Genomic DNA, 26,557 nt, shown 5'->3' on the forward strand with positions numbered 1-26,557 from the left:
TCTTTCCAAATTATTTTCTTCTAGAGTTTTTATTAGTTGCAGTATCATCAGCTAATTTTGCAGTGATCCACTTCACAGTGCAGCTTTAGTGCTAACAAACATGCAAAAAAAATCTTGGTATAGTATCAAAGAGGAAATCAAATTATTTAGAGATTTTTTTTTTTTTTTTAACCACTGTTTACCTCTGCCTGGTTTCTCCCCCATCAAAAGAAATCTATGAAGTTTTAAAAGACTGATATTTTCCTTTGTATAACAATTCAGAAATAGGACTTTTTTTGTGTGTGCCTACTAAATTAGAACATTCAGGACAGTTGACTTCATCAATAATAAACTCCCTTTGCAGCAGTTAGTGACAAAAAATGTTTCTCAAGGGAAGTAAATATTTACTTACATATTTATAAACTTTCTCAGTGCTTTTTATGAAACTCCTCAGCAGCTCATGCAAAATAAGGCGGTATATTAGAAAATGCACTATATAATAATGGATATTAATCTTTTTCTCTGTTTTACCTGTCTTTTAAAGAACTAAGGTGAGAAAAGTATAAAAGTCATAATGCGAATTGGGGAGCTCCAGAACTTTTTTGGGCTTTACTTGTTTGTTGAGTTTTGGCTGTCATTGTCGTCTCCACACGCAGCCTCGTCTCCGCAGTGTACCTGGGAATCGCGTTTGCTTCAGGTGCAAAACACCCCAGTCCAAAGCCAGGAAGAAACTCTCCTGCCCTGAGGTCAGACTGGTTGGGCTGAGGGCCTGGGTCTACCAACGCAGGCTGTGAAGGGCCAGGTCGGGCGAGGGGCTTCCCAGGACTGAGAGATCTGCGCTCTGCTGTCCCTCCGCCCTGCAGCTCCCACCCGGCTGGAACGAGATGGCTTCCTCGCTTCAGAAGGGCGTCACAAAGATAAAATACATTAAAGACAGCAAAGTACTTAGACATTGCAGCTTTGGAGGGGGAACATGGGATCGTTTAAGCACCTTAGGAACAGAAGTCGATTAATACAGACACAGCTTCGCTTTCTTTGAAGTAAACGTGAAAGGGGAAAAACGCCCTATCCTTAGAAAGAGAAAGGAGTATAAGGTAAGAAAATGAAAGGCTGCTACGATGGTGGCAAAGGCTAGCACGGTATTATTGTAACACCAATGATTAGGAATTAGAGGAGGTCCTACAGTCTAGTTGTATATTACAAACAGAAGTGGAGTTTTTAATGAAACCTTTTAATCTTCAGAGACAATTTATGGGCTTCCTGCTGCCCGGTGCCCAGCCACCCTCTCCCCATAATTTCCCCTGAAGCCTGGCCCTGGCCATGGCTGTCTCCTCACAGCTGTGTGGCACCAGGTGTGGGTGACGGTGTGGGGGCTCAGATGTGATGGCGGTGAGCCTCTCTGCCCCTATCAGCACTGCAGATCACCCCGTATCTTCCTGCTGCCCATGGGGCTCACTCCTGTGCAGGAGGGAAGTCAGGGCACATGCCCCAGCTTGCCATGTTGTGGCATGGGGGAGGCTGTGAGGCCCCTTTGTCCACAAACTGCCTGGAAACCCCACAGGTCTCAACTGGCGTTTCAGGGCAACCCCCATTCCCTCCCAAAGAGTAAACCTTTTTTCTTAGTAGCTTGTTGATGTTCAGAGGGAGAGGGTGCCTCAGCAAGGGCGTGGGCCCTCTCCTTAGGGGCCCTGGTAATCTGCTGGGAGCGGCCTGGCCGTTCCTGGCCACCATGTTGACGTGCAGGCAGCCGGTCAGGCCTCCACCACTGCCTGCAGATTTTGCCTGCCACTGCCCAGTCCTCTGTCACCTGCTCCCTCCCTTTTTTATTTATTTATTTTTAATCACTTGAGGTTGAGGTAGCTCCCCGTGCTTTGGATATGTGCAAGTTTCCAGACCTTTGCCTCAGCAAAGTCCCAGTGCAGGCATCTGTGCTTTTGTGAGTAAACTCTGGAAGATACAACCTGCATTTAAAAATCAGTAGAGTAAATTGATGCCTGCAAAAGTGCTGTATAAATCTATACCCAATAATAACAATAGAAAGCTATTAGTTTAACCATCTAGCCTTCCTTACTGCTTTGCCACCACTATGTTAATAATGATGAGTGGAGTGGCAAGAATAATGGAGCCATTTTTCCTACTGAAATGCACTGAAGGAGTCGATGCTTCTGTAAGAATGGAAAGAAAGATGGTGACTTTTTCCTGGAAAAAAAATGGGCAGGGAGTGAAGCTGGCATTTACTGTGTAAAAATATTCTTCTAGTGAGGTTCATTATTTTCTGTTTCAGTAGGCAGGGAAAGAAGTTCTGTTTGGAGGGAAGACCAGTTAATTGGATATGTTTTTCACAGGCAAAAAGGGGTGGGGCCACTGCTTTAATGTCAACTCATGGTCACATTTTGGTTTAAAAAAAAAGACTCCTAGTAAAGGAATATCAACTCAATACAAAGTTAATATTAAGTAATGTTTGGGTTTTTTTTTAAAGAGATAGAAATGAAGGCAGAGAAAGAAAGGAGAAACTGAAGGGGAACTCATGTTTGGAAAGTTATTTTACAGGAAAGGCAAAACAAGGTGCATGGAGGGTAGATTCTGCAAAAGGACCAGGTGTTTCTGAGCCCTGTTCCTTTCCAAGTGCATTCAGTGCTGTGCACCAAACGAAGTGCAAACAGCACAATAAGAGGTACATAACACATTATGATTTTGTTAGACAGTTCTCTGCTAAAAAAAAAGAAAAAAGTACCAGTGGCCCCAGTCTTGCAGTGGCAATAGAATGCCTGTGCCTTTTGTTTGTATTGTTGTTGTTTGAGGATACTGGCCTAAGATTTCATAAAGTAACCTTGGGCCTCTCGTGTCACTTACCTGCGAGGGCTAGAAGTTCAGGTTCCAGATATCCATGTGTTTATAGGCATGAAGCTGGATCTGTGTAAGGCAGACACTTACATGCATCATATATCCTGAAATCATTGTGCTCTACCCATGCACAAGAGTTGTGTTTTTATGTGTCTTGTTACAATTTCAGGATTACAGAATGTATATTTTCAATATTTAAGTGTCACCCAGAGGCTGCTCTATGTTTTCTGCTCACCCATCCTGCCCAGCCTTACAGACACACTAATTTATGTCCTGATCCATGCTCTGGGAATTAGTGTCATGGCACTGAATAAGATTGTAAAGAAGTAAAATCTTTTTTTTTTTTTTTTAACCTCTGTATGTTGAAGGTACTTATCTTGTTGCATGAATATGGATGATAGTTTCCTATGAATATGGAAAAGACTGGGGAGGGATGGGTCAGTGTTTAACTGCTCTTAACCTTTCCACCAAGTTGACCTTACCACAATATGATGCATAGGAGGGGTCAGGCTTAGCTGATTTTCTGTAGAATGCCATTAGTAATTTTTTGCCACATATGTTTGCCCTAAAGCCTTATTTGCCACCTATATAATTATTAGAAGACTCTTATAATTGTATTTGAAATTCTAAGTTGACACTTATGTCACAGTACCATGGCACAGTATTATGTTTAATTTCTCTTTTGTTCATCTCATTTAATGTACTGAAGAATTATACTCAAAAGAAGATCCCACACACTTCTTTTCCTTACTGTTACCAGCTACGTGTTCCTCCCCTACCTGCTAGAACCATCAATTTCATTAAAAAAAGAAAAGAAGAAAAAAAGCATGTATAGGTTTGCATGCTTAAAATATAAAGTGGGTAAACATCTCATTTCATATGTTGTTTTCTGAAGCTGAAGTAATAGGACATTTATATTTCCCTGATAGGTAGAACTAATAACCCAGTAGTATTACAGGATGATGATGCTAAATTAATCATGACTGACATACATAGTGCACTATCTGAGCTGTTTGGCCCAAATTATGTTCACTTGATCCTTGTACAGAGCAAACTCTCTTTCAATTAGCTTCCTCCTCCACCCTGGCAGACTTGCTTGGGTGTCTCCTGCAGTGCTCCCTTTCATCCCAGAACCCATGGGTGAGGCTCCTTAGTGTGAAGACTCATGAGGTGGTGTTAAATAGCAGGTGACACCCGGGCTGCATGTTCATTCTCACTGGCCCTACCTTGGAATGGAAACTCCTGGTGCAGCCATGAAGTGGTTGTCTATGAACAGTTATAATAGGGTCACACTGTGTGGAAATGGGATAGGATGATCATCTGGGCTCCTCAGGTGATGTTGGTTTTAGGTCTCCATATGGTTATACCTGATCTCTCGTGAAATCTTGGAAATTCATAGCAGCGTTCAGTGCCAATGGGGAGGGTGATCTGGATTGCTTTCAGATAAGACTGTAGAGTGGAAAATGTACTTGGATTTAATGCAGGAGGAATGTTGCTGTAGTTTTTTGGGTTTGTGTTGGGGTTTTTTATTTTATTATTTAATTTCAAGTTTTCTAGTGGGTTTTGGAAGCAGAGGAATGTAATATGAAGTCACAAAGAGTAAGCACTATTCAGCCACTATAAAAGGAGTGGAAATGGACCTTTTCTTATTAGTCACTTTCTACTTAGCCACATCTTTTGGAACAGCTGAAAACTTCCATCCACCTGCTGCAGATTACTATCTGGATTAACTGTTCCAGTTTGAGTCAGTTTTACTGTGGCAGCAATCCTGGTTTACCACTGTTCTTCATCTGTCGTTCTCTAAATATTTAAGTTTTGCACCAAATTTGTCAACCAGTAGATATTTTACACTCTTTTTAGTGATTGAAAACTGATGTACCAAGAATGTAATCTAGTTTTCCAGAGAAGATGAGTAAGCACAGAAAGGTCTGATTGGTTTATTGGGCTCATGTGGTTAAGGTGTGCCAATTTCTGTAGCCAGGAGCAATGCAAAGGAGTGGTTAGCAACAGATGTGTCTGTCTCTGCTTTCTAGCCTAATAGATGAGGTTTCCAGTTGTATTAAAGTAGCAGAATTTTACAGAAGTCTGGGTTGGAACTGAAATTTACAGATTGAGATCCACAGTAGGATTTTGTTTGCCTGTGAGCAACTATAAATACAGTGGACATAAGTGGATACTTTTGTGCAGCAGTGTCTTTGAAGTCAAACCCACATGTTTGAACAGTTGGCTTTTTGCAGGTTAAGCGTAAGTCTGGTTATGTTATATTTTTATTACTTAGCATTGCAGTAGTAGCAAGGTACTTAGCTCAGTATTGTTATTTTTGTTTATGCTATGCACTTCCAAGATAATTCAATTAAGATAATTTTGTCATTGTGTTAATTACTGTGGACACGTATTGCATAATACAGAATACTTTCTGAGTAAATTAGCTCCATGCTGCTGTGACTATCCTCTCCTGTTTCACTTAAAGGTTATCAGTTACTACATGGTATGCAGAGTAGACATATCCGCAGATGCTGTCCTGCAGAGTTTATGGTTTAAACATGCAAAACAGGTGAAGAGTAGGAAAAGAGAGAGTTTCCCATGATCTAAAATCAGTCAGGGATGATGTGCACAGCCTGCAGGATATAATCACTGCTCCATCCATATTGCTGTCCCTTTGGAAGAGCAGTCTAGCATAGATTAAGATACTTACACTCACGCAAAAGGGTTTGTTTTTTTTTTTATTATTATTGTAAAGTAAATGTCAGGTATTCCATCTGCCCCTCAACATAACCATCATTAATTAGCTGATTTCTTTTAGACATTGCAGCAGAGGTGGATTTTTAAGGATAGATTTCAAACAAGTGAGGACAATCGCCTGACAGCTCAGTTCAGGGAGGGCACCCCATGTGTGAGGGGCAGGGTGGAGCTGTGTGTGAGAGAAGCCAACAAACAGTGGAGAAGATTGGTGGTGGTGGTGGATTAGAAGAAAGTGTGTGTATGAAAGAGAGAAAGAGAAATGCAATTAGAGACAAGAACAGACAAATAAAGAAGGGTGGAGTTTTGAAGAGCCTTGAAGCTGAGGACAAGAAGCATGAACTTGCTGTTATGAAACCAGGAGGGATTGAAAGGAGGATGAGTGATGTGGTCAGAGCAGACAAGGCATATAACCCTCAACTTGGGGGGGGGGGAGGAATTAATGATGTGCTATCTCTTGATAAGCTCAGAAAGCACAAACTGGCAGAACAACCTCTGCTTCCAAAACCTTTTAGAAGCTGAACAATTTCTGAGGAAGAAAAGAGAAGAGAGATGGCATCCAAAATAGCACATTAAAAAAAAAAAAAAATCTGAGCAAGGGCATTTGCAGTGCTAAAGCAGAATGTTAATTGAAATCCTACTGTGCCAACAGGAACATTGGAAAGAGACCAGTCAGGATTAGACTAATTAAGATGTCTTTAAAAGAAAGCGGAAAAAAAAAATCTACTGAAAAACTGAACAGGTTGGATTGTCTTAAAGAGGAATTTACCAAATACACAGAGAATTCTTAAAGAATTTGTAAAGCGTGTCCATCTTGCAAAACATAAATTGAAGTAGACTGGAATGTTGACATGGTTAAAGAAAAGTTGCCTTCTAAGTATCTTCGGGAGCTGACGTCCGGGAATGTGCTGAATAGTAGCTCTTTGTCCCCTGCATCTTTATTTTGAGGAGAGATGGTAATGGCTGCTTTAAAGAAGATGGTGGCTTCTGTATAACTGTATGATATGTAGTGGGTTTCTCTGACATAAAATACTTAAGACTCAGCACCCCCCTTCCTTGTCTTCACTTGCTCCCATTTGGCTTTGTGTGCCTGGCTGTGGAAAGGGGCAAAAGGAGGTTCATTCTCGAGCTGGTGAATGGAATTTCCTCTTTTATTGAGGTAAGGATATTGTCTAAGGTGACCTTGTCACAACTGTGATTGATAGCGAGGAGATATCCTTCTTTCTGAGCTTTCACTACACAGTGCTCTCGGGCAGCACAGAAGTGCTTATGTGGCACTAGAACATGAGCAGTAAAGATGGAGATAGTGTTTCTAGGACTTTGCTAGGACTAGTGCGGTGTGGGACACAGGGATATGAGTCTGAGATCATTGGTAGAAGCAGTTTTTGCCAGGCAGCTTCCACAACCGGAGTTGATGACCCTCATCCAAGTCTCCTACAGCCCTTGGGAAGATACCCATCGCTCCTGACATTACAGAGCGATAATGGCATTTGACAGAAGAAACCATGAATATTTTAATCCTTTAAAAGGAGTAAGGAGTATGTCTAGTGTTGAGTCAAGCTGTTTGAATTATTCAGTGTGAATAAGTGAGCCAATTTATTGGACCTTTTCCTTGTTCGCAGATCACTCACAACCTCATCCTTCTCTCCATGACCTGAGTTGCTTTTCTCAAGTGTTCCGCAAATAGTTTATACAAATGTCAGCCAATGGAACTTGTGATCTCTTTCCTTCAACCATTATTAGATGTTAGCCTTGCATCATTTTCCAAATTATTGCTTTTCTGTGGTTGGATGGCAGGACTTTTAAAGTGGAAAAAATGAAATAATGAATCTTGAATAAATATACTTCTATGCAAATACTGTTTCGTACAAAATTTCAAATATGTCTATTTGTGCAAAAAGCAGCCGTTATCTATATAATTGTAAGAACAAATAAGCTCTTAGCTGACAGGTGGATTTTAATGGGGCTTGAATTGTGTCATAGCCCAACAGGAGCCTTCTCAGGAGTGAAGGTCTCATGTTGGCCAGATCCACTTGTGCTTAGCCCTGAAAATGTCTCGGCTATTCAGAAAAGCACAACATCTAATGTACACTTACTGTGTTCAGCAATAGTTTTAAAACCTGGCTGCGTATTTTGTTGGAGCTGAACAATTGCAAATTTGATGAAGAGTGAATATGAAAGGTATTAATATGATTAAATCAAAGAGAACTCTAAGGAATGTTTCAGAGCCTTGATTTTATACTATTCAACTTGCTTGAGTTTTGCACTGGTGTATTTATTTATTTACCAAAACCACGGTCTTTCTACAAAAGTACTCTCTGTAATGACATTCTTGGGAGGCCTGCAGCTTGTCTCACATTTGTACATTTATGAAGTCAACCCAAACAAGTACGCCTTTCAGTGTAAAATCTACATATTGATATAGTACCTTTCTTAACATCTGATATGAAACTACACACAATAGGAAAGCCAGAATCTTTCTAGAAAATAGCACAGACAGTAAATCCCATTCGAAGCCATTTATCTAAGCAAAATGGAGTGTACAAGGTACTAAACTAGCCTGACAACCTGTATTTAGTGTAATGATTTATTTGCTCTTTGGCAAGCTCTAACCATTTACTATTAACTATTGCAGAGGAAAGGTAAGGTTATTATTACCTCATAAAGTAAATAGTGATACTTAACAAAACAGAACATCTGCCCCCCTTATTAAAATATTTTGACAGATTTAAACTGGTTAACATTTAATCTCATTTGTTAATTATGGGAAGCAATAATATGTGTTCTGAAGACAAAAAAATAAATATTTTTGTGATTAGGAAACTTGTTACACTCCAACAATAATTTTTTTTTCTCAGGGTTCTTTTCTTAATCTGAAAATAATGTAGACATTACTTTGGCATTCTTGTAAATACTGAGGCTACTTGGAACTAAGCCTACTAGTTTTAGATGGCTTAAAAACCCAACCCTTATTTATCTTACTGGCATATAAAAAAGGGAAATATAAAAACAATTTTATATGCTTAGCAAAACAGATTGATATATAGGAATCTAAGGGGATAGGCCACAGTGTTTTCCTGTTCTGAGAATATAATCAGAGTGCTTCACTACTGGATATTTAAAGACTTTTTTTTTTAAAGAGAGCCTGAAAATGTCCTATTTGTATGTTTTAAGGGCTGAGGACAAAAATTGAAAACTAGCCCAGTTAAAAGAAAATCGTTAGTTTTCAGCCGGATCTGTTATTTGGTCTAGTCCACTACACGGCCACATGACCACAAGCGGGTTGCCCCAAGAGGGGAGGCAGGAGCAGGCAGACAAGAATAGGCAGACGAGAACAGCCAGACCTTCCTGGTCTGTGACTCTGTGGATTCACACTTGATTGAAATGACTCTGTAACTGTGGCTTGAGATGGGGATTCCAGAAACTTGAGCTAGGCTGTGCTTTTGTAACTTAAGATGCTGTACCTCTTTGGCAAGTAACTCGCTGCTCTACACTTTTTCTGCCTTTCTTCCCTCACGCTAAATGTTTTTCTTGTCTACGTAGGAAAGTTTTTAGCAGTAGGGTTTTTTCTCTTACCACATTTGCACAGTATCCAGAGTAGTGAGGGCTATCAGTGTGGAACACAGACTCAGAAAATTTGGATGTGACTTTGTGTAAGTGGAATTAGTCTGCTTTGCACCAGCTTCATCATTACATGTGGTAGAATGTCCGAAATCTCTATGCTCATCAACTTTGTTTTATATAGCACTTTTTCTACAATGTGTCAAAAGCATTTTAAAGAACAATAGCTACTGAGTTGAATAATCAATTATAGATAATAATACAGTACAGTACAGATAGCACAAAGTGTATAATTATAGTATTTGATTTGGTTCTGTTAGAAGTCAGTGGCAATTTAATGTTCACATCATCAGTGGAAGCAGGAAGCCCGCTGTAGATAAATGCTCAGCATAGAGTTAGTTGTGAACTGTGTATCAGCAGTTCACAAATGTCCCGTAAAATTTCAGCTTAAGCTGGATCTTTCTGTGTTGAGTCCTGCCTCAGAGATGATCTAGAACAGTCTAAGGTAATATTAGTTTATCCTTTTTCAATTTAAGTATTGACTTTCTGGCCTCTCTGTGGGCTGAATCTATATTTAAAATGTCATCTAAGGTCTGTCATTACAACCTGGAGTATAATCTATTCAGTGGACTTCACGAGTTTTTATACAAATATTCACAAGCAAATTGCAATTTTTTCAACATTTATTCCATTCTTAGAAATTAATGAAAGCAGCTTTTCCTAAGCAGTCCTCCCCACCCTTTTCTTTTAACCTGAAACTTACAACTAATCCCTAATACACAGAAATGTAAAATATATAGCTTAGTTGTGACTGGTGATGTGATTTTCATGGCCTTGTTTGTACTTCAGCTGGATAAGTGAAAGCCTTTTAATCTGCTTTCTGCTGCAAGGATTTTGGAAAGTGTGGTTTTTAAATTGTATCTCAGTGAATTGTAGAACATAGAAGCTGAAGATTCACTGTCCCTGAACATTTGAGCTAATAAATCTTGATTGTGTGACTACTGTGAGAAGAGGTCTGGAGAGTGTTTATGTCTAGATTTAAATGAGTATTCATATGATTTTATTCATTATTCTCTCCACACAATTAGTGAGTTTTCAGAGTATAATCTGAGAGTCTTTCCTTTCTGTGTGTTTTTTGTGCTGTTCTGGTTTTTTTTATGTCTATTTTTGTATTCCATGTATATTTTTCATGGTCTATCTTGATTCTGCTCACACGTCCAACCTCTCTTTGTGACCTTTCTGACAAGATCTTGTGACTAAAAGCAATAGGACCAATAGTCATGGACAGGATTGGACCCATAAATTGTACATATTCCATCCAATTTGTCTCAATCTCCAGATTAGTCCTCCAAGTCATGATCTCATCTTTGCTTGAATGAGGTCTTGAGTATTTCCTTCTTTGTTTTAGCCTGAAGCAGTTGTGACACTCAGGACCCCAAGAGGTCATTTTCTAAAATATAAGACTTGATCCTTTTAATTATTTCTGTTTATTCCACATACAGATTTGTTTTTTTTAATCTAGGCCTCGCATAAGCATAGAAGTATATATATATTCTGTGAACCTGTTTTCTTAGTTGCTTTCATCTTGTGGTTTCTTCACTTCTGTGTAAGATTAAGCTGCTTTCTCTGTGCATGGATTTTTGAAACTGCTTTAAATATCTGTCAAAGTCATATCTCCTCTGTATAAAGTGTCCAGGTGAGCTCTTATAATCAAGTTTTAAGAGAGAGGTAGGTTAAGAACTTACGCTCTGTCAGGTGTGTGGGAAGTGGTGGAAGAACAGAAGCTGGCCACTTAGTACAGCACACAGAAATATGTAGCAGTTACTATCTGCATTGTAAGCTTTAGATCTAGCCTTACAGATAATAAAAACTTCAAAATATTAACCCTTCCAATGCTCCCAGGCTATTACTCAATCTTTTCTCCCACTTTATTTTAAAAAAATTTTTTTTCCTCCCACACTTTGGTTTTTACAAAAAAATAGACATTCCCATCCTAAGTAATTACCACCCTTCTTTTACAGCCTTACAGCTCCATAAGATGAGCTATTGTGCTAAATAATTAGCACATGCCATTCAGAATATTATAAGAATTATATGCAACATCAAGCAGGAACTATACACTGACACATGACCATATTTTCCATGAAGCTGCACTAAACAGAAATTAGGTATTAGCAACAGGTGCATTTAAAACAAGTTATTAATTGTTAAGGGGAAAAAAGAGAGAACAGTGTCATATTCACCCATTAACACAGTAAAGCATTTTAAAGTTTGCAATGGTTTGAACCATGACCTCTTTGAACATATCCTTTGTTCATTTGCATACACAAACATTAATCTTGTACTTGAACACAAAAATGCATTTCCATAAAAACTACATCGTGATTTATAATTTATTAAGTAATTGTGGCTGAGATGTTATTGGAAACAAAGAAAACAACTATATTTAAATGCCAGGCTCTAAGGGAATATAATACATAGCAACTTTTTAAAAAGGAAGAGGAAATCTTTTCCTTCTAGCATGTCACTAATTAATACAGATTTTCTTTTTGATATATTTATTTTTTCATGGAATTTTGTGCTCTGAGATGAGCTATACTACAATATACTGGAGACTCTGGAGATTATATTATCTGCTTAAATAGTGGGTAAAAGATTATCACAAAAAATATCCTTACATTGCCCAGCTAACGTGCTAGGTCAAGCCTATTAGAAGATTTCTGCAGGGTATACCTTACTTGTGGATCCCAGTTGAAGATGGGCACTGAGCCATGCAGATTGGAGTAATTTTGGCATTTGAAAACTGAGAACTCAATGCACTGAGGGAAGCTAAGGTGATTGGAAAGGTCTCCGGTGAATTCAGGCAGCAGATGAGCAGGGAGATTTTACATTTCAGTTTTGGGATGAGATGCCTAAAGCACCAGTTTGATGGCATTGGAAATAGTAGTAGGGGTTTTTTTATGAAATTAAGCCCTTTGTGTGTGTCCAGGTCCTCTAGCCATTCCTGCCTGTACAGAGCATAGGACTTGGCTAAGGTAGTTTCAGCTGCATCCTGGGATCTCCAGAACATCCTTGTAGCAGAAATCCACCTCCTAGTTTCCCTTGGTGTTCCAAGCACAAGTTATTACTGGGAGATAAGGAACAGCTTCAAAATGTCTCAGGGAAAGACCCTAGGCCTTATTTACTTTGAACTTATTCCTTGTGTTCTTCTCCTCCTTAGCAGCCTCCAGTCTCAATTTTTATCTAATGCTGGGTTATTTCATAGACTCTCTTGCTCTTCCAGTAGGTTTAGCATTTGTTCAATCTGTATTTGAATCGACTCTATTTGAATTGTCCTGCAGGCTGCAAGGCATACAGTCCATTGAGAACAGAGGAGGGAGAGACCTGGAGCCAGCTTTGTGTTCAGAGCCACTTCAAAGCTTTTCAATTCTGTAGGCAAAATTTAAAGGGATAAAGAACTATAGTCCCAGCTGGGTTTTTTCTTCTGTCAGGAGGAGTAACAGTAAGAGATAGAGCTGGGAGTAGAACTCGGGCCAGTCATGCTTGCTGCTGCTGGAGGGGAGAGCACTGTAGAGGAGGGCTGATCTCAGCAGCAGCCTTTTCTCTTCTCCTGCACTAGTGGTCCTGACCTTGGACACATTTTGAGCCAGTCCTCAGAGGTAACTGGCCTGGATTCCAGGGATCTGGCTAAAGCAAAAAACCGCAAGTCTTCATCAGTATCTTTTGTGCTTATAACTGTTTCTTGCAGTCACTTGTAAAGACAAGCTTGATCCCAGGGTTGAAATAGTCTGTAGAGGTTCTGTGATCAAAATATTTACGGAGCTGCTGAACTCCGAAGAGGTCTTTGTTGAGCATGTACAAAATGTAGTTGTATTAAAGGCTTAGTAAGTGACCAAATGTAGAAAAATTTCCACAGTTGTACCATAAGATGCAGCAGTGACGAAAGAAAGCCGCCACCCTGAATAATACACTATGTGAAGCAGATGGCAAATAAAGAATATTTCAACCCAAAAGACTAAAATTTGGCAAGATTTTGTAACTAACTTTGTATGTTGTCTTACCTTAAATCACCAGCCTCACCTCTAGTTGTGGCTATAGGTGGTCTCTGACCTTGGCACATTATGCATGTCACAGGCTGTGGATTGAGGCAGGATTTGCATCCTCAGCAGTAAACTGCAAGCACATAAGTTCTGTGGTGGATCAAACACATTATTCTTTAAATTATCCTGCTGAACTATTAAGCTAGAAATGAGGTTTAAATAGTTCTAGGTGTTTGGTGAAGTTAATATTACTTTATAATTTTCTTTTGATAACACCTTTCTAGGCCTTCCAGAAAGCTGAAATTTGTTTGATTATTAGAAGTTAATTTTGGGCATATATTCTGTTTAAATTTCTTTGGGGGCTGGGAGGAAGCTGTCTAGAAGGCAAATGAAACTAAATTATAACTTGTTGTAAGAGTGGCAAACCACATCTCAAGCCCATGAAGTTTCAGATGGATTTATTGATACTTTGAAAAATATGTAAAAATAAATAATCAGCTGTCACTCTCCATATATATGCTCTGTTTTCTTTAACATTCTTATGTCAGATTCTATAAACTCCAGCAAGAGTCTCTGTATGCTATGTACAGCTTGGCAGCTTTAATGACACACATTAAGACTTTTGGCAAAAAGTGTTTTGAAAGCCCCAATATAACAAATCGTTTGGATTTTTTGGAATAAAGTGGTTCAAGGTGGCAAATTCCATGGCAAACATGTTTTCCAGAGGGCTGGGCAAGCAGCTGCAGGCCAGCCTGCTTCTGCTCTGTATAAAACTCCATGGTGAAAACATCTTTCAGTAGTAAGGAAGTTGATACAGTAAATCAATTTACTCTGTCTACATATACAGTTATAGTCTTTCAGAGCAGTATTTTTTTAATGAATATTTAATATGGAATTACTATTTTCTGGTTTTATTTTCCTCCCCATCTCCTAGTTTTTAAGCTCCAAGAGGACTTTATCTCTAAAACAGATTCTGACCATGGTTATGCTTGTGCAAAATTCCATAAACGACAGAAAAGCTTTTTCTGAATCATTGGCTGTGTGCTTGAAATCAGAGCTGGACTTGTTAGTCATACAATAATAAGGATGTTGAAGAAGCCACGTATACTGAAAAAAATCAAATTTATAGATGACTCTTAGCTATGCTCATTCTTGCTGCCAGGTGATGTGTGGATCTGTGCTGAAGGACAATAGTTTGAAAATTTGGGTGAAAATTTTTGCTTGTGATTTACATTTATAAGATCAGTTTTGCTCACATACATGTTTACAAATTCCTTTTTAAGTCACAACAGAGAATCCCATTGTGAAATCTATCTTTAATGTTGAATTAATATTAACTATGCTTAGTGTCTGGAAAAAAATTGAGTGAGCATACCTTCTAGAACAATCTTTGCATTGTTTGACAGCTGAAAGCATAAAAATACTTTTAAATATGTTAGTCTGTAACTGCAACAGTAGTTCCTGATGCTGTAATATAACATTAATAATTAAACCTAAAAATAACTACATAAAATTTTTAAATTCATGTCTCAAGTTATGACAAAATTTGTTATGTAAGAGGTTGTCTATAACGTAACTACCTGGCCTGATATTCAAATCATTCCTTTTATTCTCCCAATGTTCCTTGTCTTAAATTAAGTTGGCGGTCTTCAGCATCTTGTTCTGAACATAGCTGAGCCGGCTGAAGAGATTACCACCTCTGCCTTTCCTCCATCTGTTTGCCATAGGTCCCGCAACAGAAGTTACCACTACTTCAGTCCATTGCATAAATTTTTTTTGTGTATTCCTCCCTAACCTACATTAGTCAAAATCAGCTGTGTTTGAAAAGCCCTACTCCCTATCATTTTGACAGAAGAGGAATTAGAGGGCAGCTACACGTGCAGTTACGCTGGCAAATCTGAGGGAGTGCTAATCTCTCCTTATCTCAGCTGCACTGTGATGCAGCCATAACTGTAAAATTGCTAGGCTAGATAGTATTGCCAAGTCCAAGCATTGGCAAAAATTGGGAGTTTGACTCAAAATTCATGAGACTTAAAAAAGCAATACATTTGAAACTCTTTTTATTTGCCTTGTGCTTTTTGGAAAAGGCAGAGTTCACATTTCTAATCTTTCTTTAGTGATTCCGAGGGCTAGGAGTTAGTTCTGTTTTAAAATAGGCTGAGGTGCAATAGTTGATGATTTGATTCCAGCCACTGTAGGTCAGACAGAAACATCACCAAAGTCTGAGAGCTGACATTAAATCGCTCAGGTGTGCAGCATAGGGGGACAAAGCATTCAAGGTGAAATTCTGAGGTTGCTCTGTCCTGTTAAAAGATCTAGAATGATCTTATAAGCTCCTAAAATTGCTATTTCTTTGGGAACAAGGTCTTTCCACAGGAGTCATTATAGAATGAGGACTTCTGAGGACGTCTTTGCAAGCCAGATGGTACCAAGGACAGAAAGAGCCCAGGGAGGGAAACGTTGGAGTATGCAGTGTGATGACAGTTTAGCAGATTATAGTACAGCCTCAAGCTGCTAAAGTGGTTGGTGCCTCTAAGGTGATCTAGGTTAGACTATGGTACAGAAGCAACATACTTCAAGTTATCCAGATTCCTTCTGGGCTCTGATTTCCTCAATCTCTGTGCTGGCTCAGCAGAGTTTTTGTGTACTGCTTTAGCAGAATGAAAAAAAAAATTAGAAGAGATGAGACAGAAAGGCAGCTGTGCTGAAATACTCTTAAGTTTTGAAGTTGTTCAGCTCTGTTTTTTTAAGGCCAGCATCTCTTTACATATGCATATGTAGTTACACTCATGAAGTTGTACTCTGAGAGATATGTATGACATAGGCCACCCTGAGGGAGGTATTTTCCTCTTGGGAAATTTCTCTCCTTCAGAGAAAGAAAAGCAAGCATGGACAGAGGCAGGGAATGGGTAGTTAAAGGCAACAGTGAAACACATTCTGCTAAAATTGTGATTCTTCTCAGAGCTCCAGCAAAACCCATTCTCGGATCACGTTCTGCAGCCAAACTGCATCTCGCACAAATATGTTTGGCTTTGTTTGTAAACTGCCCTGCTCCGACGCACTAAGAGCGGTCTTAGTTGGGGCTGCCAATCAAAACCAAAGGAAGTCTTCCTAACCAGGAACTGCTTAACATCTCTTCTCAAAGGTCAGACTAGCTTTTCTGGGACCACGCTGTTTGAGGAATGAGAATCAATTTAAGTTTGATATATTTGGAAAGAATATGTGCTTCTGCAGGCCAGTATAGATACACCGCAGACCACCTACTTGAATCCTTTGCCTAGTAGCTTGCAGCTGCATAGCCCCACTTTTGGCCTGGTATGAAGGGAGGAGCTGAACAAAGATGGGTCAAATTTTAGAAGAAACTGAATGCATGGAGGTACCTGAAGTTTAAATGTGTGGGCCTCAGACAAAATTAAGTTAGGAAAATACTACAACTTCAGCATTTTTAAGAGCTTTGACTGCTGTGTTACTGGGGTTACATGTAGGAAGTATTTTTCTCTGTGATTATATGGATTCCATTTTGCAAAGTTTTTATCTGCAATGTAAAAATCTAGTGTAAAGGTGCAGGTCCCTAAGTATGGCCGAGTTCTTTTATTTGTATACAGTGCAGTTTATAACAACCACATTTAAATTCTTACCTTGGACTATGATCTGCATGAATACAAAAGTAAGAATTAGGAGTTAGATCTACATTTGTGCCTGGATAATACAGAACAACTGGTGTTACAATTGCGGTAGAGATATTCCCAGCTATGGATGCTCCTGAAATCAATGACCAGTATCACAATTCAGGCTTTCTTTTCACTTATTACATAGGCAGCTTACTTTTTAATTTGGTTGATGGATTTGCTAGTGAGAGAGACCAAGCCAAGGTGGAACAGTAATGACTACATACGTTTGCAGTGCAGACAGTTAAAAATGAACAGCTTAGCCGAGAGACAATACCTGGTGTTCTGCTAAGACTTACCTAGTTATCATTAAGCTTGCAGTGACCATATAAGTTGTAATATTTAAACATAGTATTTTTGATCAGCAGCATCTTTTTAAGAGCTGTTTAGGAAAAGCAACAATTCTGCATAACTTGAGCTGTATTATTTTGATTGTTAAACACAGCTATTTTGGTTGTTAAATAGAGATTTTTTTGGTTGTGTCACACAGCTCCCATGAGAATCCTTGTAGAAACTGATGTTCAGAGGTGCTGAGTAGGTGTCTGAAGTGTCAAGCTACATATTGATATAGCCATCTCATTTTAACTAAAAACTAAAGGAAAGAAAGTCTGATATATTATAAATGTCATTATGCATTAATGATAATTTTGGTTCTGCATTTAAATAATATGTGTTGGACAGCTAAAAGTAGATCTTTGTAGAACAACATTTCTCCTCAAGTTGAAAGTTTGTAGTGGAAGGGGCAAATTTTACACTGTAATTATAAACCTCTGAAAGCAGGGATTGTAAGGGAAATGCTGACAGACTCTTTACTACTATGTCACTAACAGAAACTATATAATACATGCATTTAATTGGATAGTTAATAAATATTGCTCATTTTTCAAGAGATTCTAGAGTCATACACACAGTGAAGTGACTTTGAACAAGAAAAGATGTACAGGATGAATAGAGTTTTTATTATCTACTGAAAATACAGAGAACAAAGAGAGAAGGCTATTAATAATTCTGTGTATGTGATATATAAACGTGATAAGCAGAATTAATGCAATAATAAATATATATTTACTGATACACATTCTTTCCTCTGAAGTGTTAGTCAATATGTAACGAGAGGGTTGGTGCATTTTGTAATAAATTCATGGTTGAAGTTAATTGTGTTGTATTTATAGCCCATAGAGGTGGTTCTCATTTTAGATCAGGACTTTCCTTGGTAATGTACTAATAACCACAGGTTCCAAGAAGCTAAACTGAGACAAATACAGAAGAATTCAAAACAAAACATGCAGGGGTTCTACATAAAAGTCACTGAGCGGAACAGACAAACTCCTTAAGATAGAAGAGAGGCACGCATGCGTAGAAGGGAGGGATTGTACTTACTTTCAGCTATTTTTACTTTGCTTTATCCTTTTCCACTTTGGAATAGTGTATTCTGGGCATTCTGAATTTGCGTTAATGTATGTATCGTATGTTATTAGATCCTGATCCACTGTCCATTTGAACTTCAGGTGAGACAGAGAAATTGTAAAAGAACGTATTTTCTCTTTGCCAAGAAGAAACATATTTCAGTATTGGAATTAGTTGGTAACTGGAAGTTAGATGCAGTCTCATGAACCTGGTATATATCTGTTCTCTGCATCTTGTTTTAAATTTAATGTCTTCCCCAAATATATTAAAACAGAACTTAGAAAGACATATGCCCTTGCTTGCAGAACTGACTCTGCCCTGGGCTTCTGCTTTGATTGCTTCTCACAATATGTTTCTTGCTCCATTCTGAAGAAATACAACGGATATTGCCCGACTGGCAGAATTCCAGTAGCTGCATATGTGCTGGGCAGCCTTCTTCTGTCATCCAGAGTACAGTTTTGCTTGTGGTCTGTGGGGAAATATTGCAATAAACTGATACAGTCTCATGGCTGAATTCCTATCGTGTTACTCATTTTATTCAGGCAAAATGCCAGTTTACTTGAGTGGGAATTATGCCTGAGTGGGAACCAAGTATAAGGACTTTAAGGTTTTGTGTTTGGAGAGTAGAACAAGGCATTAAGCCATAGAGATATACTTTGCTGTTCATTAAAGGAGGCTTTTTTATTTTATTTTTTCAGTGAAATTCCTCCACTATTCAAAAGGGAATGTAAATAAATGAGTAATTTTTTCGTTGTTAATGGTAATTTCCATGAATTACAATGGAAAGGAAGATATCTCAGAGAATGACAAAAGAAAACCTGAATTGGAGAAAATCCCACTAACAATGTTGATATTGTCACGAAAAAAGTTTCCTTTCCTTGAGCAATCCTAATTTTAAATTTATCCCTGTGAGGAAACCCACGTATCTAAGTTACACACTGTTTAATTCTGTTTTATGCAAGCATAGTATGCTTTAGACTTTTTAATTTAAATATTTCAAAGAACCAATTTATGGCAGAGGTGTTACTTTCCTTCTTAAGTACATATTATGCATTTTTTATTACGATTTTGCTACAGCCAAATGTCTTAAAAGCCTGATTCACAAACCACTTCACTGCTCTTCAAGAATGAAAAACAAAGAGTATACACTCAGAACGTGACTTACCTTTTGAAATTAGAAATTAGAGTAATTTAGACCTGGCTCTTATTTTTAGGTTTCAGAGTATTTTGGCATTTAGTTTATTTGGTTTGATGATTATCATTTGATGTAGCTGTGGTTATTTAAAAATGCTGTCTCCATGACAGCCTTGTAAATGAACCTTTTGACTCATACATGCTCCCTTTCTTTTAAAAATAAATCTTATTCACAGAAAAAGCTTGCAAGTGAAAATATATACAATTTCTTTTACTGTGGGAATACCATGTGGCTTAACCCATGGTTACTGTTGAGCAAAAGTGATTCTGGCACTGAATATTTCCACGTGATTCAGGGAGAAAATTGATCCATTGAGTGATGGTCCCCAAAACTGACGCACCTTAGGAAATAGAAATGTTTTTGTAGAAGAACTGCGAAGGTTCAGAGGAACATCACTCTCTGTTACCAGCCAAGTTTGGGATTTGCTGTTCGTGACTGAGCACTCACAGTTCTCCTGGAAAAAATTGGTCATGCTGGATGGGACTGGCTTGAATCCTGAACTTCAGCTAAGCAGCTCTCTTGTAGATTTGTCACCCAGGATGCCAGCCTGAGTATTTCTAAATCTCTCTGGTCCAATATCCTATCTCTAACTGGCAGCAGCTGCACCAGTGGAGGTTATAAGGAACTCCAGGACAGCAGTGTAATCCAAAACTTGTTAGGCCTTATGTAGATAGCAATATAAATTTTGTGTTTAGAGAACAGGAAACCCAAGTTGAACTTTGCCTTCAGGACACGCTACACTAGTCATGTGCTTGTCTCCACCAACATGTATAATCTGCTAATTGGCTCACGTTAACCGAGGCATACTAACATTACACTTTAGACAAGGCCTTCCAGTTGATTCATATCCAGCAGTCTGATGAAGTGTACTGATTGTTTTAATTGGATACTGAATATTTTATCTGATATTAAGTATATTTCTATCCATGTACATTTATAATTAACTTATTTTAATCCTGCCAAACTGCTGTTTTCAGGGGGAAGAGTTGGGTTTTTTTCCTGGCATTGGAATTGCAGTTATCAGTTTAAAATTTGTTTTTGTTTAATTCCATTGATCTTCCTTTTGCTTTTGTGTTATGATAGAGAAATTTGAAACTGTAGAGTTATAATGGAAGGGACTTTCCATTCTCCCATATACATGGCTGTGTAGTAGTTACCCTCTATGTCCAAGCCCAAATTATTATTTGCATTTTTTTACTAGATGCAGTGGTCCATGTTCAGAGAAATCATATTTTAGTTGGACTGTTTTTAAATCTTTACACTGTGTAGTACAAATGGTGAACACTTAATATTAACCAAACATTATTAATTGAAATATCATCTCATTAGGCCTAAAAATGAATAAAAAATGTGTAAAAACAAAACTATTTGACTCTTTCATGTTATCAGGTTGCCCATTATTAATCAGACCAGGTGATAGCAAGTTTGTAGTAAGTATCAATAAAAATTACTATTTACAGTGCAATTGTAGGTAAAGACCTTAACCAAAACTAAAGCCTCGTCATGCTAGATGTTGATTAGGTATACAAGGTGAAGTCATTCTGTGCTTCAAGAATTTACAATCTTAATTGACCAGGCCAACAGTCTCAGCTGGAAACAGATCAGAGAGGTTAAGGGATACTCCCAAGGTCATATACTGGGATGTTAGTAAAAGAGAGAGGAATTTATGGAAAAAAAATAGTGTATGCTTTCATGATAATTTTGTGCCACAGCAGAGGCAAGGTTTTAATCACAAAGGAAGATTTTATTTTGAGTACGACTGTGAAGTTTTCTTATGATTAAGTATGCTGATAGGGTCCATTAAGAACATGTGAAGGAAAGTGAAACAGACTTTTCTTATTTCCGTAGACTACTGACATGTAACTTTAGCTACCAGAGAAATTAAATAATTAGCTGCAAACAGTTTCTTGTCCATATGAAAAGGAACACAAAATTATAAAGAAAAATCTGAACAGCAGGTCAATAGTGAACAACAGTGATTGAGGTGGCTCTGACAGAAATCGTAAATAAGGAGAAAGCTCAGAAACCATCTGGAGTTCCAAAATTGACACTCAATAGTTTGGTAGTCAAAAATCACAAAACTTGTATCCATTTTAGGGTCTTATCTGAAACTCTTCATTGTTTAAATTCTGTGGATTAGTGTTTTCTCAATTTAAAATTTCTTTTCTCACTGAATGTAAAAGATTCTAATACAATTATATTTCATCTGTATTTTGCATCTAGAGTGAAATAACAGTGAGAAATGTAGAAGGAAAGTAAGTGTCTAGCAGGAAGCAGTGGCAGAAGGGCAAACGGGAAAATGTAAAGTGGAAAGGAGAACAAGCTTCTGAACCATTAAAACGATCAGATTCTAGAATAGCCTTCAAATGGGCCAAAAATAAGAGCAGGAAAAAAAAAAAAACCAAAGAAGTATAATTTCTAAGAGAAAAATATTTATAGGGGATGTATGGGGAAACTTGCACTTTGGGCAACTCAGAGTTACCTTTTTAGTTACCATGATCTGTTCACCTCTTCTCTTAAAATGTATATTTAATCATCCTTGATAGTTGCTTACCTAACCTTCAAGGTAGGGTTTTGCCTGGTTAACTCGGTTCATTTTTTTAACTCTTATACATAGAAAAAATTTTAATATCTAACAAACCTTCTTTTTTCTGAAAATTAACAGGTTGCTTTTGTCCTCAGTGGGCACAAAGCAGTATTGCTCACTATCTTTATAATAATTTTTTTATATACGGGAAGGCTTTCGTCATGCTCCTTCTTCATTTTTCTCAATTCTAAACATATTTGGTCCCTTCAGATTTTCTTTACAGCAGATGTTTTCTAAACTTCTTGCTGGTTTTGACACTTCTGCAGATTTGGTCTACATCTTGGTTAAATAGAGTGCCCCAAATGGACAGAATTTTTGCTGAGGACACTCCATTCTCGGTTGAGGAGAAAACTCTCTCTTCCTGTTGAGATGCTCCTGTTAATAATTCCAGGATGACATTGACATTTCTTGCAGTACCAGCATTGGTTTATTTTCAGTCTGAGATCTACTATGATCCCCTAAACACTGCATGCAGTACTAGCATAGCCCTTTATTGCTCACTGTAGATTTCCGCACGTTATTTCTTTTTATCCCTGTATGAAGCAATTTGCACTCTCCTCTTTCTGTTTTCAGACCATTCTTCTAATTTACTGAAGTTGTTTTGAATTCTAAGCTCCTTCTTGCCATTCCTCCCAGATTTTGTAAATTTATTCTTTATTGTATCATCCAAACTGTTAATGAAAATTTTGAATATTACTGGATTTGGAAAAAGCTCCTTAGGGACAGTATCCCAAGTAATGAATTAATAGTCTTTCAGTCAGTTGTTTCCTTTTCTGTAGTAATTTATATAGATCATATTTCCATTGGATTTTAGCCACCAATCTCCAAGTTTTCTGGATTCTTCTTTTGTGAATTCCATTCTTCTACTAATACTTTCTGGTTTTCCCTTGTTTTTCAAATGACAGTCTTTTCACAGTAACTTTCAAATTACTTTACACATTCAGATTTTCGATCAGACCGAACTAATCAGAATTAAATCTGAAATAGCTTTCTCCTTAGTTACCATCTCCATCTAAATCCAGAGTCTTTGGTGCTGTGTTCCAAGGAAATGTTGGACAGTTTGTATCCTGCAGCATTGCTAATCCAATAAATTATATCCCTGTTGCCATTTGGTCCTGGGCTCTCCTATTTATTAACTGTTCAAAAAATGTCTCATCTGCCTATTCTGGATTTAGTGGTCAGAAATAATAATACTGGGCTACTCTGCTGTGTTATTAAATCGCTTAATCAGTTTCCTGCATTATCAGTCTATCAACTCTCACCAAGCCTAAATTATCATTGTAATCTCTCCCACTCCATGTCTAAATGATTGGTGCAGCTGCCCGTGTTGTACTCAAGAAGCCAATGAGATGGCCAGAGCACTTTTTGACGCGCCATTCTTCCCATATGAGGGAAAATCTCACCTATTTTATATTGCTACGTTTGCCGTTTACTGTTTTAAAAGTAAAGACAGGTGGGAAGAATTCTGGGGAAGAATCTTGAGAAGCATATGTATTTGCTTCTGAAGGGCAGGTGCAGGCAAGCATCCCTCTGGTATGAAATAAGAATGAGGTTCGAGAAATACTTAGTAAACAGATGGTGTGGCTTGAGATCTCAAGACACTGGGCCATTTTCTCGTTGTTGAGGCACTGTCCTTCTTTAGCATGGTGTAGATGACAGCCTCCACAATGAAGTCTTAAAAAGCATAATTAAAGAAATGATACTGGAATGAGCAAAGATGATGTAAATTAAGCCCTGTTTTTGGATGATATTAAAGACAGATTTTCAAATCATTGTACTATCATATTGCAGTAGTAAGATGAAAAGAATATTAAAAAGATTGTACTGACTAAAATTGCTGAATCTGGGCTTCAACAAGATAAATTTCCCTCAAAGTAATCCAACATTAGACACTTGGGGGCACAAAACCCCACTCCAAATCCCAAAACACAACCTCCCCACCAGAACTATCCAATCTATTTCCTTTGAAGGATTTGCAAGCAAACAGGTGTCATTTTTGTGCTTGAACAACTGCAAGTGAGTTATAAACATGCTCTCAACAGAAGTGGACTTGAAAAAATTATTTTCATTGCCCATACAAAAAACCCCAGACAAGCAAGGTAATTTATTTTAACCTGACTGAATCCGTTTACTATACTTTGCTGTATCTTTTTAAAATCTTTCAGTTAATGGTTACCTAAGTAGTCCTGTATAGTTTAATATTTTACCGTAACTGTTGTAATAGGAATCTTGACCATTTACTTAATATTGAGAAACTGTTGCTTAAATGGCTCTATTATTAAAAATAACTGCATATTTTCAGTAGTTTAGATATCAGTTGTCTTCATAGAACAAGTGCATCTTTTTGCACCCATCACCATTGTTGTTTAGTAACAATGTTACTTTGAATCAAACTGGAAAAAAGAATTCCCTAAACTTCTTCCTATTAAAGAATAATGTTAATTGGTTAGTGTATATAGAAGAAGGTTATATGGCCCATTGACTTTATATAGATTGAAATGCTAAGCAGGGCTAAGTAGAAGCATCAGTAGGGAATAGAGGGTAAGCGCTCATCAGTTTTATGTTCTCTTTCCTATTTACTGCTTACCCCTTACAGTGTTTTACAACTAGATAAACAAACTTTTCTTGGGTGCTTCATAAATAAAAATGTATTTTTGCTTTTGTTGGCTAGCCTGCCAGGTCAATTGTGAGAGAAATAATGCCTACAAATAGGATGACTAGGGGCAAACAAAGGAAAGGTATTTGCTGAGAAGAATCACCTGAGAGGATCCAGACTAAGAAAGGGTGTCACTATTCAAGATCTTTTTTGAATCTGAGAAACAGCCACTTCAATGGCAAAAGGATTGTAGACATTTGTAATAGAGACGGTATCTCAGGATGTTTGCTAAGTGTGTCAGTTCCACCAGAAGAAAATGATGCAAAAATTGAGGGTAAGATCAAGTGACAACAACTATCTCTTGCTTTAATGTAGATGAAGAGGTCTGATTTACTGAAGAGTACAAAACGAAAAACGGAGAGAGGGAGTGTGTCTCTGTGTTTAAAGGAGTTAAGGAGTTACTGCAGTTAATGAGTTATTGATTACTCAGAGTAGCATATTAAAAAAAAAAAAACAAAAACAAAAACCAAACCCAACAACCAACTTTTCTTTTGCAGTCGGGATGGTCTGAAGTACACATGTGATGGGTTTCCAGAACTCAGCTGGTGGATGGTAATATTTGGAACCATGGTAACTCAGCCTGTATACTTTCACACAAGTTTCCACTAGAGTTATTTCTTCTTTACTTGAGCATAAAATCAGAATTAAGCGTTCTTATCTGTACTTGAAAGACACTAAGGACAGTCTAGGACTGATTCTTGTTCAGATTAAGGTTTTCTCCCACCTTCAGGAGGATAATGAAGCTTTCAGCTGAATATAAATATAACTCATCTGGTGTGGAGTATGGTTATCTGAGTACAGGACTTTGTTGGCTGTGTCCTACTGAATACGTTTTGCAAGACATTATCAGGCTTCCTAACAATGTCCTACTGAGACCTTCTGTGCAATGTGTGGGGTCTGAGATTGGAATTTTTTCTATTATTGTCCGCAGCTTAAAAAAAAAATTTGTAATTAAAGAATCTCAGCCTTTAGGAAATGCCTTTATATGATGCTTAAAAATAAGGCCCAGTCCTGGTCTCAGTGAAAGTCAATGGTGAAATTACAAAGGCAAATGAAAACGGATTCTAAAATCTTCTATTAAAATAGAAAGCCATCCTTTGAAATCCCTCTTATTTTGACATCAGAAAAAAAGCTTCTAATGTTGATTTGTGAAAGCTGGGATGCAGCAATTCTAGCTACCCTAGATTCATAGATAGATTTTCTCATTCTGCAGTCAGTCCACCAAGAAGATGGGTTTCATTCAAGCCTAATATGAGGAAGCTTTCTCACAAAGAGCTGGCATTGGAAGTTGTGAAGGACCTGACACACTATAGCCATTTGCTGTCTCTAAAATGAAAGATACAACTACGTTCAACCAATACTTGCCTCTTCCCTGCAATCACTAGAGCGCGATTGTGTGGTATACACACAGCTGGTACTAATGGCAGATTCCTTTCTCAGTGCTCTGCTGGGAATCCAGCATAGATATATCCCCTGGAATTATGTGATTTGCTGGTACAGCATTTTCCTTGCATCTAAGTAAACATTTTCTGAACATGCGAGCACAGATTGAGGGGTGCTGAAAGTTAAAAGAAGTCGTGATCAAAGAGGAAGCACTAGAAAATGGAAGTAACTTTCATAAAATTAGTCTTCTTATTTTAATCTCTGCTTATATTTTTTTTTTTCTTCTGTCTCTGTCCCTGCAGAAAGACTTCTTGGAAATCTCCAGAGCCAAGTTCAGAAATCAGTCACTGCCTCCCTAATGTTTCCTGAGTATTTTTCCTCTATTCCTAACTTAAGAGGCTGGTGGTGTGGTTTTGGGTCATAACTCCCACTGGAGTATTAAGGCGTACAAAGATAAAGAATCAAGACAAGAGGTAATTGATGTTCTTAATAAACTCC

General features: G+C 37.9%; 1 long non-coding RNA gene across 1 annotated transcript; it reads left to right on the forward strand.

Annotated features, from left to right (window-relative positions):
* Positions 1 to 4,960: 4,960 nt before the first annotated feature.
* LOC127017439 (uncharacterized) lies at positions 4,961 to 26,527 on the forward strand. The gene is made up of 3 exons (XR_007766586.1): positions 4,961 to 5,067; positions 25,174 to 25,246; positions 26,362 to 26,527. It is a non-coding gene; the product is annotated as an uncharacterized LOC127017439 (long non-coding RNA).
* Positions 26,528 to 26,557: the final 30 nt, after the last annotated feature.

This window comes from Gymnogyps californianus, chromosome 5 (genome assembly GCF_018139145.2).
Source record: "Gymnogyps californianus isolate 813 chromosome 5, ASM1813914v2, whole genome shotgun sequence".
In the NCBI taxonomy this organism is placed as follows: domain Eukaryota; kingdom Metazoa; phylum Chordata; class Aves; order Accipitriformes; family Cathartidae; genus Gymnogyps; species Gymnogyps californianus.